The sequence below is a fragment of the Adiantum capillus-veneris genome, chromosome 30 (genome assembly GCF_014529385.1).
Source record: "Adiantum capillus-veneris isolate H3 chromosome 30, ASM1452938v2, whole genome shotgun sequence".
NCBI classification, from domain to species: domain Eukaryota; kingdom Viridiplantae; phylum Streptophyta; class Polypodiopsida; order Polypodiales; family Pteridaceae; genus Adiantum; species Adiantum capillus-veneris.
The window spans coordinates 78,455,302-78,465,688 of record NC_140960.1 but is presented as its reverse complement, the minus strand read 5'-3'; the positions used below and the strand labels follow the sequence as shown (position 1 = coordinate 78,465,688).

The 10,387-nt window shown below is 42.2% G+C and overlaps 1 pseudogene; it reads left to right on the top strand.

Moving 5' to 3' along the window:
* Nucleotides 1-7,755: 7,755 nt before the first annotated feature.
* LOC147418259 (small ribosomal subunit protein uS13z/uS13y/uS13x pseudogene) lies at nucleotides 7,756-8,683 on the top strand (annotated as a pseudogene).
* The last annotated feature ends 1,704 nt before the right edge of the window (nucleotides 8,684-10,387 follow it).

Here is a 10,387-nt window from a genome sequence, read left to right as displayed (position 1 = left end):
AAAGTCCATGTTTCATTTTCTATAAGTGCATCATATTCTGATTGCATGGCAGCCATCCAATTTTCTGAATTATGTGCTTCATCAAAAGACAGAGGCTCCTCAACATCATGCAAGCTAGACACAGCCAAAGCATAACAATCTGATGCATAAGATGCATGGCGAGAGCCTAAACGAGTACGACTAGACAAAGGTGCATCCAATTTACTGTCACGCAAAGTGTGCACCAACCATTTACGCCTGCCTCTAGTCTGCTCATTTTCAGCCCTTTCCTCATCAAGTACATCATGTACATTTGCATCAGTAATAGGCTGATCTAGAACATTTTTAGAAACCCCCGTAGGCTGTACATTTTCCTCATTGGAACTTACATTCGTATTTCCACCACTGAAAAGCGGCAACAAAGTGTCATAAATGTCCTATGAGCTTACATTAATGTCTCTAGTACATGACAGCAAGGGCTGAACAGAATCTTCCACAAACACTACATCCCCAGAAACTAGAATACGTTTTTTTTGCAGATGATACAACCTGTAACCTTTGCTTTCATCACTATAACCAACAAAAAAACATTTGACAACCTTATCATCCAATTTTCTGCGCTGCACTTGTGGCACCAAAGCATATGCCAAACAGCCAAAAACACGCATGTGCTCAATAGAAGGCTTTCTATCATGCCATGATTCATATGGAGTAATAGACTGCAAAGTTTTGGTACGACACCTGTTAAGTACATAAGTGGCACACATGATGGCCTCAAGCCAAAAAGAATACGGCAAAGCTTGACTTTTGACCATACATTGTGCCATTTCCGACAGTGACCTGTTTTTCCTCTCAGCAAAACCATTTTGCTGAGGTGTATAAGGCACAGCACATTGGTGTTTTATCCCACGACTAGCCAGAAATGCATTAAATTCATGAGACGTATACTCCCCCCCTCGATTGGAACGGAGGGTGTCCATAGTACATTTTGAGCCATTTTTAGCCATAGCTAGAAATTGTTTGAAGCACATAAAAACTTTGGACTTCGCTTTAAGCGGAAACACCCATCAATGCCTGGAGTAATCATCAATGAAAGTCACGAAGTACAGGTAATTGCCCAAGGAGGGAGTTTGTATGGGCCCACAAACATCACTATGCACAAGCTGCAACCTGCATGTGGCCCGAACTGAACCATCCTTTGGAAACTTAGAATGCTGCATCTTACCCAAAATACAGCCTTCACAAACATGTTTGACAGGTGCTTCAAGGGGCAGCAAAGAAGCAACCATATCAGATTTCTGTAAACATAGCAATTTGACAAAATTCAGATGACCAAAACATGCATGCCAAAGTTTTGCATCTTAAATAGCCCTCGAATCTGCAACAACATTTGCAAAATTTTGTCCACACTTGTCATACAAATTGAGCTTATACAGCCCACGGCACAAAAGCCCAGATGCAACAATTTCATCACCAAAACTGAGATCATGAACTGTACATCTGTCATCCACAAATTTGACTACAAGTCCAAGTCTAGCAAGTGCGGATACAGACAAGAGATTCTTCTTGATCCCAGGTACATAAAGTGCATCAACAAGTGTGAAGGAACTGCCATTAGCAGCAGTGAGCACAATCTTTCCAACTCCCTGAACTAGATAAGAGGTGTTGTTGGCACAAGTGACTGAATTCCCATGAGGGACAGACTCGAGAGAGGTAAACAATTCATGATGTGAGGTAATGTGCTTTGTAGCACCACTGTCGAAATACCACACATGTGAATCTGCAACACTACTGACAAGCATGCATCATGGACAGCAGGATTGTAAGTGCACTCTGCACTAAAAGCCCATTCTGCATCAACATCAACATTGAAGTCTCCTTTCACAGAAGACTCAACAATGGCTGCATTTGTAGTGGAACCAGCATTTGCAGTGGAACCACCCTCTTTCTTCTTAGCCTCTTTGGCCTTCAACCTAGGACACGACTTGATCAAGTGATCATTAGCTTTACAATAATGGCAACGCATCTTCTTTTTTCCCTTATCATGAAAATTTCCATACGAATTGCTGCTAGCAGAAGCATTAGGAATAGAATTTTTGCCACTCGCAGTAGAACCATAAGAAGTGGTTGCATTATGTTACCACCCTTTCTTTGAGAAGCAATAAAAGCTTGTTCAACTGCACGCTGTCTAGTCCTGTTTTTTCTAGAACGTGACTCTTGCAACAGCAATGTGCATAATACATCAAACTTGACAACTTCAGGATTTCCTTGGGTCATCAATATCCAAGTACTAGCAAAAGTCTGGTAGGAATCTGGTAAGGCATCAAGAACAGTCTTCACAAGGGAACTGTCTAAAATGACTTCACCTGCAGAAATAAGTTGCTCATTGACACTAGCAAGGAAAGTGTCCATATCATCTTCCTCACCTGCAGAAATAAGTTGCTCATTGACACCAGCAAGGAAAGTGTCCATATCATCTTCCTCATGCATAATCTTCGACTCCAGCTCTTTATGCAGCAAAGCAATTTTAGCCTCATTGCGGCTTGCATAAAGACCTGCTAGAATATCCCAAGCCTGTTTTTTCAACCTGCTAGAATACCCCAAGCCTGTTTTCTCCAGTATTTGTCGACCTGCGAACGCTCGCCAAAGCTCACTGAAATCGGAGAAAGTGAGCAGGCATGTACTGGAGCAGCTGGCGACTAAGCCCGGGAGGACGCAACCTGCTATGATACCAATTGTTGGAATTAGGGTTGCAGAGAAACACACACAGCTTGGAGAAGACGAAGGAAGCTCAAGGCACACACTGGAGAGTGTATTACTGAGTGTGCAATGGAAAGATGGATAGCCCTAGAGTGATGGGCGTATATACAATGCTTGGGGGAAAAAACCTCCTGAAGAGGGAAAAAATGCCCCGGCGGTCCTAGTGTGTTCACACACATCACTACCACATGTATATGGTAACAACACTTTGTTGTTGTTTCTGTATTGTTAAATTCATTTAAGTTTGTACATCTATTTCAGTTTATAGGAGAAGGTTAAGTAACAAATTCCACCATCAATTGGGGCCAAAAGAATCACGGTATAAACTGTCCAAAACCTTATTTTGGTGTCTAAGACCATAACTCTGAAAAGTTAGAAAATTGATGGTCAAAGCTTCAAAGCTGAACTAAACTTAACAAAACTTGGCAAAAGTGGATATACAAGTTTGCTGGAGACAGACTGCTTAGAACTGACTCTCAAATAGCAGAATCTTGAGTTTGGCCAGAAATAGGGTGCTAAAAGAACATCCAAACCAAGAAAGTGGGTTAAGCAGAGCAAAAGTTGTGAAAAGTGAGAACATTGGAAAAACTGAACTTTTATTTGTCCAAATTCAAAAAGGGGTGAGAATTGGGTTCAACGAAAAGTAGGGAACCAGTAGGACAAAAATCATGACCAGATACTGCCAAACATGGATTGTGATCCATGTACCTGGTAGACATTTGTAAGGGAAAGTTGACCAATACACTCCTGAGAACTAAGGGACCAACTTTTCCAAAAGGATCCACAAAAAAAAAAAAGTAGAAACCTGATTAAAATACCAAAAAAGGAGTTGTTTGCAAAAAACCGCAAAGCAGACACAAAATCTTGCTTTTGGCATGTCATAATAACTAATATCTAATTATCATATGTGAGTAGAAATAGAGAATCCACTTTCAAAAACAAGTCCATTTCCTTCTAATTAACCCTCATAATCTCACCCTTCCCTTTTTTGTTTATACTTAATGAGGTCATTTTTTGATTTTATTTTAGCTGGTATCCCCTACTTGCTCTACTTCAATTTTATTAAGGCGAATCTAAGGAGATTCACCTTGACCCCCTTTTCCAAAGGAAGGGTCGTCTACTGTGGTCCCCCTTGCAACCATTTCAGCTGGTATCCCCTACTCGCTCTACTTCAATTTTATTAAGGCGAATCTAAGGAGATTCACCTTGCCCCCCTTTTCCAAAGGAAGGGTCGTCCACTGTGGTCCCCCTTGCAACCATTTCCCATGCAACGTCCTCCCACCCCGGCTATGCTTGCGCTCTAAATTTGTGTGCCCCACCATCCCAGTAGATAGAGATATTTTTTAAAGTGTGAAGATAGACCACGTTCCCTGCACGGTCCTCCTCCTCATCTTGTCATGCTCAAGGTTGCTCCCTCCATTCGTTTGTCCTGCCAGTTCAAGAGATATAGAGATTTGCAGCAGCGAGAACATAGACTTTAGCATCGCAAGAAGCACCATTTACCGCTTGAGATCTTTGGCAAACAACTTTTCATTGCTCACTACTGCTAGGCATGGCAAGGCGGTATTAGCCTACAATAGCAATGGCATACTCCTAGTCCCCTTCCCTTGCATCTCCCACATCACTTTCAGAAACCTTGCCAATTAGCCCCATGGCCCGAGTCCTGTGCCTCGACTCTGTCAAGGCCTCAAAATCTATTTGACGAGCACGGGGAGAGAGAGAGAGAGAGAGAGAGAGAGAGAGAGAGAGAGAGAGAGAGAGAGAGAAATGAAATGAAATGTTATATTAACGTCTTCAAAAGGCCAAAATGACCTATGAGACCAAACTGTCACAAAAATGTGAGTCTGATACCATGTCTGGGTACAAAAAGACTAGGACAAAAATACTACTACTACTAGAATCCATCCTCATATGCACTTTGGATGTCGACAGAGTATGGATCGAATCCTCTGTTGTAGTCTTCGTCGATGTTGTGTAGCCCCTCTCTGTCGATGCTGAGAGAGAGAGAGAGAGAGAGAGAGAGAGAGAGAGAGAGAGAGAGAGAGAGAGAGAGAGAGAGAGAGAGAGAGAGAGAGATCTTCTCTGGCCCTTAGATTATCCATGCACCATTCCCCTTGTCTGGCTCTATAGAGCATTGCACCATACGATCGCCATCCTCTGCTTTGACACACAAATTTCTACACGAGATTCCTCAAAATCTCACAATTACAAAGGTAAAGTTTGGCCTCTACACATGTGCTTGCAATGCAACTTGCCAGCTCTGCCCTCCACGCGAGTCTCCACTTCCACAGCTATCCAATCCCGCATCCACCCTTCGCACTGCAATCCTCCACTCTGTACTTTTTGATGCGTGCACCCTATGCCTTGTACCCTCCAACCTCATGAGCTCCCAATCAGATGATGAGAGAGATAGAGAAAGAATGTTTCCTTGCTTGGCGCGTGCACACTTGCAGCATCTTTTGCCTAAACAAGGAGGAGAAAAATCTCGGCTCTGAAAAGAGAGATAGCCACCTCGATTTCCTTCCCACCCCAAAAAATAATATTTCCGCCTTTTACTTTTGCAAACGTTGCCTTTCTCTTTTTCCAAGGGGGTATTCCAAACTCCGAGCGAAATTTTTCGAGCAATGATAAAACAGAGCAGAACCAAACATGATTGATATTAATTTTTTTTTTGAAAGGCGTTTGCATAGTAAAAGACATACAATAGCTTAGCTATCCCTAAACACCTCCCCCCTCCCCCTCCCTTTCTCTCTCTACCCAACTTGCAACTTATATGAAAATTGGAATATCCAAATACTACTGCTACCATCCACGAGAGTCAATACTAGTAATAATGGCAATTGCACCACCCATAGCCTCTCAACTCTTTCCTCGTGAGGATTTGTACTAGCACTGACAATGTGATGCCCTACGCCCTACCTTTGTTTTTCGCTAGCAGTGGTCTCTTTTGCAATGTGTCCCAAACAACACTAGCTGCATCCACCCTATTGCTTGCATGTATCCACCAACTCCGTAGCTTTTGTATATAGGCGCACATATTGCCTTGCAAGGGCATTAATTGCTTGCCTAGCTGCTACAAACAACAAGTGTGGAACTAAAGACTAATAGGACTCACCACCTTATGATATTCTTTGTAGAGAGGCGTATTTGTGAAGATTTTAAGGGCACTTAATAGCTTATGAGGTGATTGTGTCGTTCAAAGAAAGCAGATGTCAGACAACTATTACTAGAGGAAAACGAAGGGTCAGAGGCAAGCAACCTATTCCTTTTCAAAAGGTTGTAGGTCTTACGAAGGAAAGTAAAAGGTGTCAGGCAAGAATCATGGATGCCAATTTGGTCACGACTGGAGATTCACATCTGAAGCACCCACCCTCAAATAAGCTTTCCCTAGGATGTATACCTATATTAGCTCTTTTAATTCCTTTGGTAGGATAAGCAAGGAGCTCAATTCTTTTGAAGCCTTATGGTATTGCAGTCAATCTTGGGGTGTCATTTGAAGCCTTCTACTATTGTAGTATGCCTTTGGACATCCTTGTAGAAGAGATTCCCTTCCTCATGTCGTCTCAGAAGCTTTGACACTTATTGTGGCATCCAATTGTGTTGGAGTGGTGCTACAAGCCAACAAGGAAGTCGCTCTCTCACAAGCGCATTTTTCACAATATTAAGCTGCGACACAATTTTCATGATATTAGTATTGAGCCAAGAAATCGCTCTCACTCTCTCTCTTGCTTGCTCACCAGTCTGGAGCTCTCTCTTTGTATGATATCTGCAAGCTCATATCTCTCTCTCTCTCTCTCTCTCTCTCTCTCTCTCTCTCTCTCTCTCTCTCTCTCGTCCAAACACTACAAAAAAACTACTGGAAACAGTCCGTGCCGACGTGGACTGTTTCTAGTAGTTTTTTTCACACATGCGCACTCCATACTCCATCCTGCCTCATTACAATGGCAAGGTGCAGAAGCCACAAATGTGCCCATCCTTTGTTGATTCATACTCAAAGGGACATTGGTGCAAAGCTTGAAGTAAATGGGGCCACAATTTTGCCGTCAGAGAGAGCGTGCTTTGTTTTGAGAAGAGATAGTGTGGATGCAGGACCTATGTGAGCACCAACAACCTTAGAACAACTGAGGATCTTCCATTTGAGATTTATTGATAAGGATGAGCTTATGGGACATTAGGCAGGGTAGCTTCCACATCAGAGGGTATACGTCGTACGATGAGGAGAGAAATAAAGCAATGATTATTTTGTAACTGGAAGAGAAGATAGCATTTGAAGAACATGTGTCCTTTATTAGCCCGCAACAACTCGCGGGTCACATGCTATGGCATTGAAAATGGAAAACGTACAATGGAAAACAAAAGCATGTTTTAGGCTTCATGTAGTAGACTCTTTTGACAATAAATAGACAATCTCTCAATTCAAGCTTCCAACTGCTCTCTCTCTCTCTCTCTCTCTCTCTCTCTCTCTCTCACCACACCTCAAGCTTCTACTGCACTCTCTCAATTCAGGCAGAGGTGCACTCTCTCACCACACTTCAAGCTTCTGGTGCACTCTCTCAATTCAGGCTTCCAACTGCTCTTTCTCTCTCTCTCTCTCTCTCTCTCTCTCAAACAAAAACTGAAAAAAAATTGCTGAAAACAGTCCGCGCCCGCGTGGACTGTTTCCAGCGGTTTTTTTTTCAGTTTTTGTTTGAGAGAGAGGTGGTCAACTCAGGCTTCAGCTGCTTCATCTGCACTCTCTCAAATCACGCTTTAACTGCACACTTTAGCTGCACTCTCTCAACTCAGGCTTTAGCTGTACTCTCTCTCTCTCTCTCTCCCCCAAAAACTGGAAAAAAAACTGCTGGAAACAGTCCACGCCGGCGTGGACTATTTCCAGCAGTTTTTTTTCCAGTTTTTGGTAGAGAGAGAGAGGGAGAGAGAGAGAGAGAGAGGGGGGGGGGGGGGGGGGGAGGGAGGGAGAGAGAGAGAGAGAGAGTTCTCTGCAGCTCGCCTTTGGGAGGGCTTCATTCGGTCAGGATGAGTAAGGTGCATGGATCGCTGGCTCGTGCCGGCAAGGTCAGGGGGCCAAACCCCTAAGGTTGCCAAGTAGGAGAAGAAAAAGAGACCAAAGGGTCGTGCATACAAGCGCATCCAGTACAACCGCCGTTTTGTAACTGCAGTTGTCGGTTTTGGTAAGAAGAGGGGACCAATTCATCAGAGAAGTAAAGCTAGCTGGTTGTAATTGCGAGTCTTGGATCGCTATACTGATGGATGATGATAGGGGAATTCTTGATTGAGTTAGGCTAAATTTTGAGAGGTTATGGAAGCGGCGAAAGACCTCTTGCTGTAAACTGCAAAGACTGCCTTGTAAAAGGCTGTGCCTTTCAAAGCACACGGCTGACTGCTTTTAATCTACTTTTGATTTAAAATTTTTAAAAAAAGAGAGTTCTCAACTCAACTGCAGATACTACATCGGTGCTGCGCAAGAGAGAGAGAGAGAGAGAGAGAGAGAGTCAGCACATTTTGCATGTTCTCAACACCAAAGTGGATGGATGGCAGAAGATCATTTTTGCTCCGACATCTATTAAGAGTATCGGCTGACGTTTTGCTAACCTCGTCTGCAAGAAAGCGGTTGTAGACATGAACAAGAAAGCTGTCTACTCAAGAGCTTGAAAACCTGATGTTTATCGTTACCAATCCTCCTCAATTCAGGATTCCTGACTGGTTCTTGAACAGGAAGAAAGATTACAAGGATGGCCGATTTTCTCAGGTGGTGTCTAATCAACTTGATATGAAGTTGAGAGATGACCTGGAAAGGCTGCAAAAGATCAAGAACCACCGTGGTCTTCGTCATTATTGGGGCTTGCGCGTGTGATGTGGTCAACACACAAAAACAACTGGAAGGCGGGGGAGGACAGTTGGTGTGTCCAAGAAGCATCAAGTCAAGGCACTGCAGAGTCCTTAGGATGCAATTCCTAACAATTTTGATAATGATCTGTGCAATAATATTTTTAGAGTTCAGTTGAGGGCTTCTTCTCTTTATCAGTTGGTATTGTAATTCCATGAGAGCATTTTAAATTATTCTTGCCTTGAAGTACATATTTACTGAAGTGAATGATTAACACTTCTGGATTGATGTTACAAGAGAGAGAGAGAGAGAGAGAGAGTGAGAGCGGGAGTGTCGGCATCAGTGCAGAAAAAATCAATTTCACAAACGTACAAATTTCCCCTCTAGGGTATATTCAAATAGAAAAGTTTCTCAAATAACGTACATTTTTTTCAATTTAACTATTTCATGAATTTTCCAAGCGGATTTTCTCCTTCTCCCCCTCCCTTTAACTAGCTATTTTGAATTTTCAAGATCCAATGATCACCCAAAAACTAAAAAATAAACCTACAAGAAAAAGTCCGTGCCGACACAGACTGTTTGGACGCGGCGCAGACTGTTTCCATTATGTTTTTTTTTTGTTTTTGCTAGAGAGAGAGAGAGAGAGAGAGAGAGAGAGAGAGAGAGAGAGAGAGATATTCGGCATCAGTGTTCGGGGAAAATCAATTTCACAAACGTACAAATTTCAACTTATGTAGATTCAAATAAGAAATTTTTCCAAATAGCATATATTTTTCACAATTTAACTCTTATTTCATGAATTTTTCAAGCGCATTTTCTCCTTCCCCCCCTCTCTTTAGCTTGATATTTTCATTTTTCAACATCGAGTGCTTACCCAAAACATTTGTGAGAGAAACAAGTGATAAAAGCGGCTCAAGGATAAGCTGAGGCACACTTTTCTCGAACACTAAACGACATGGTAGTGACATGATCAAACTTCCAATTTAAGTTTGGTAGATAGAGAGAGGTTTCTCAATCGTCTACAAAACTTAGAGAGAGAGAGAGAGAGAGAGAGAGAGAGAGAGAGAGAGAGAGAGTTGGCATGGTAGTGGCATGAAACCTCCATAAACTAAAAAAAAAAGGCCCTGAAACAGTCAAGGTGCGAACTGTTTCAGAGTACTTTTTAAGTTTTTCAAGGTTTGATGCCACTACCATGCCATCTCTCTCTCTCTCTCTCCAATCCAAGTAATCCCTTCTACAACTATGACTATGCAACGTTTGATGTCTAAGGATATCCAAATGTGGACTTATTAATAATCTTGCCAGAAGTTTCACTAGTCGCTTTAAGAATTGCTTCCCTTAAAATCTAGAAGGGTTGGAGTTGCAATTTTAATATTCAGTGTAGACCTCATTATCTCTATGAAAACTGAACGGACTCCTTATAACTTAGGTCGGTGAAAAATCAACCTACTAATTTTCTAAAAAGTTCCAACTCTTTGTTCTGCAGTTGAGTCTAGATAACTCTTTGTTTTGTAGTTGCGTCTCTCTCCCAACTCTTTGTTAGATATTATTAATCTAGATAGCACAGAAAAAATTAGCATAGGTGTGTATAATAGTGTGTATGTGGACATGCTATGTCCGTAGTTGATGAGGAGGCGTAGACTGAGATCTAAACTGGCACAGACTGTTTCCAGTATTGATAGAATGCCACATGAGATGCTGCTAATAACAAAGCTCAATGTTTGTGAGAAAGTCGGTCGGTTTTTTCTTTGCTCGGGAATGTTAGCTCGCCGTTTGGTAAGACTCTTTCCAAGGATCTTTTCAGAATCTATCTAATTCAAA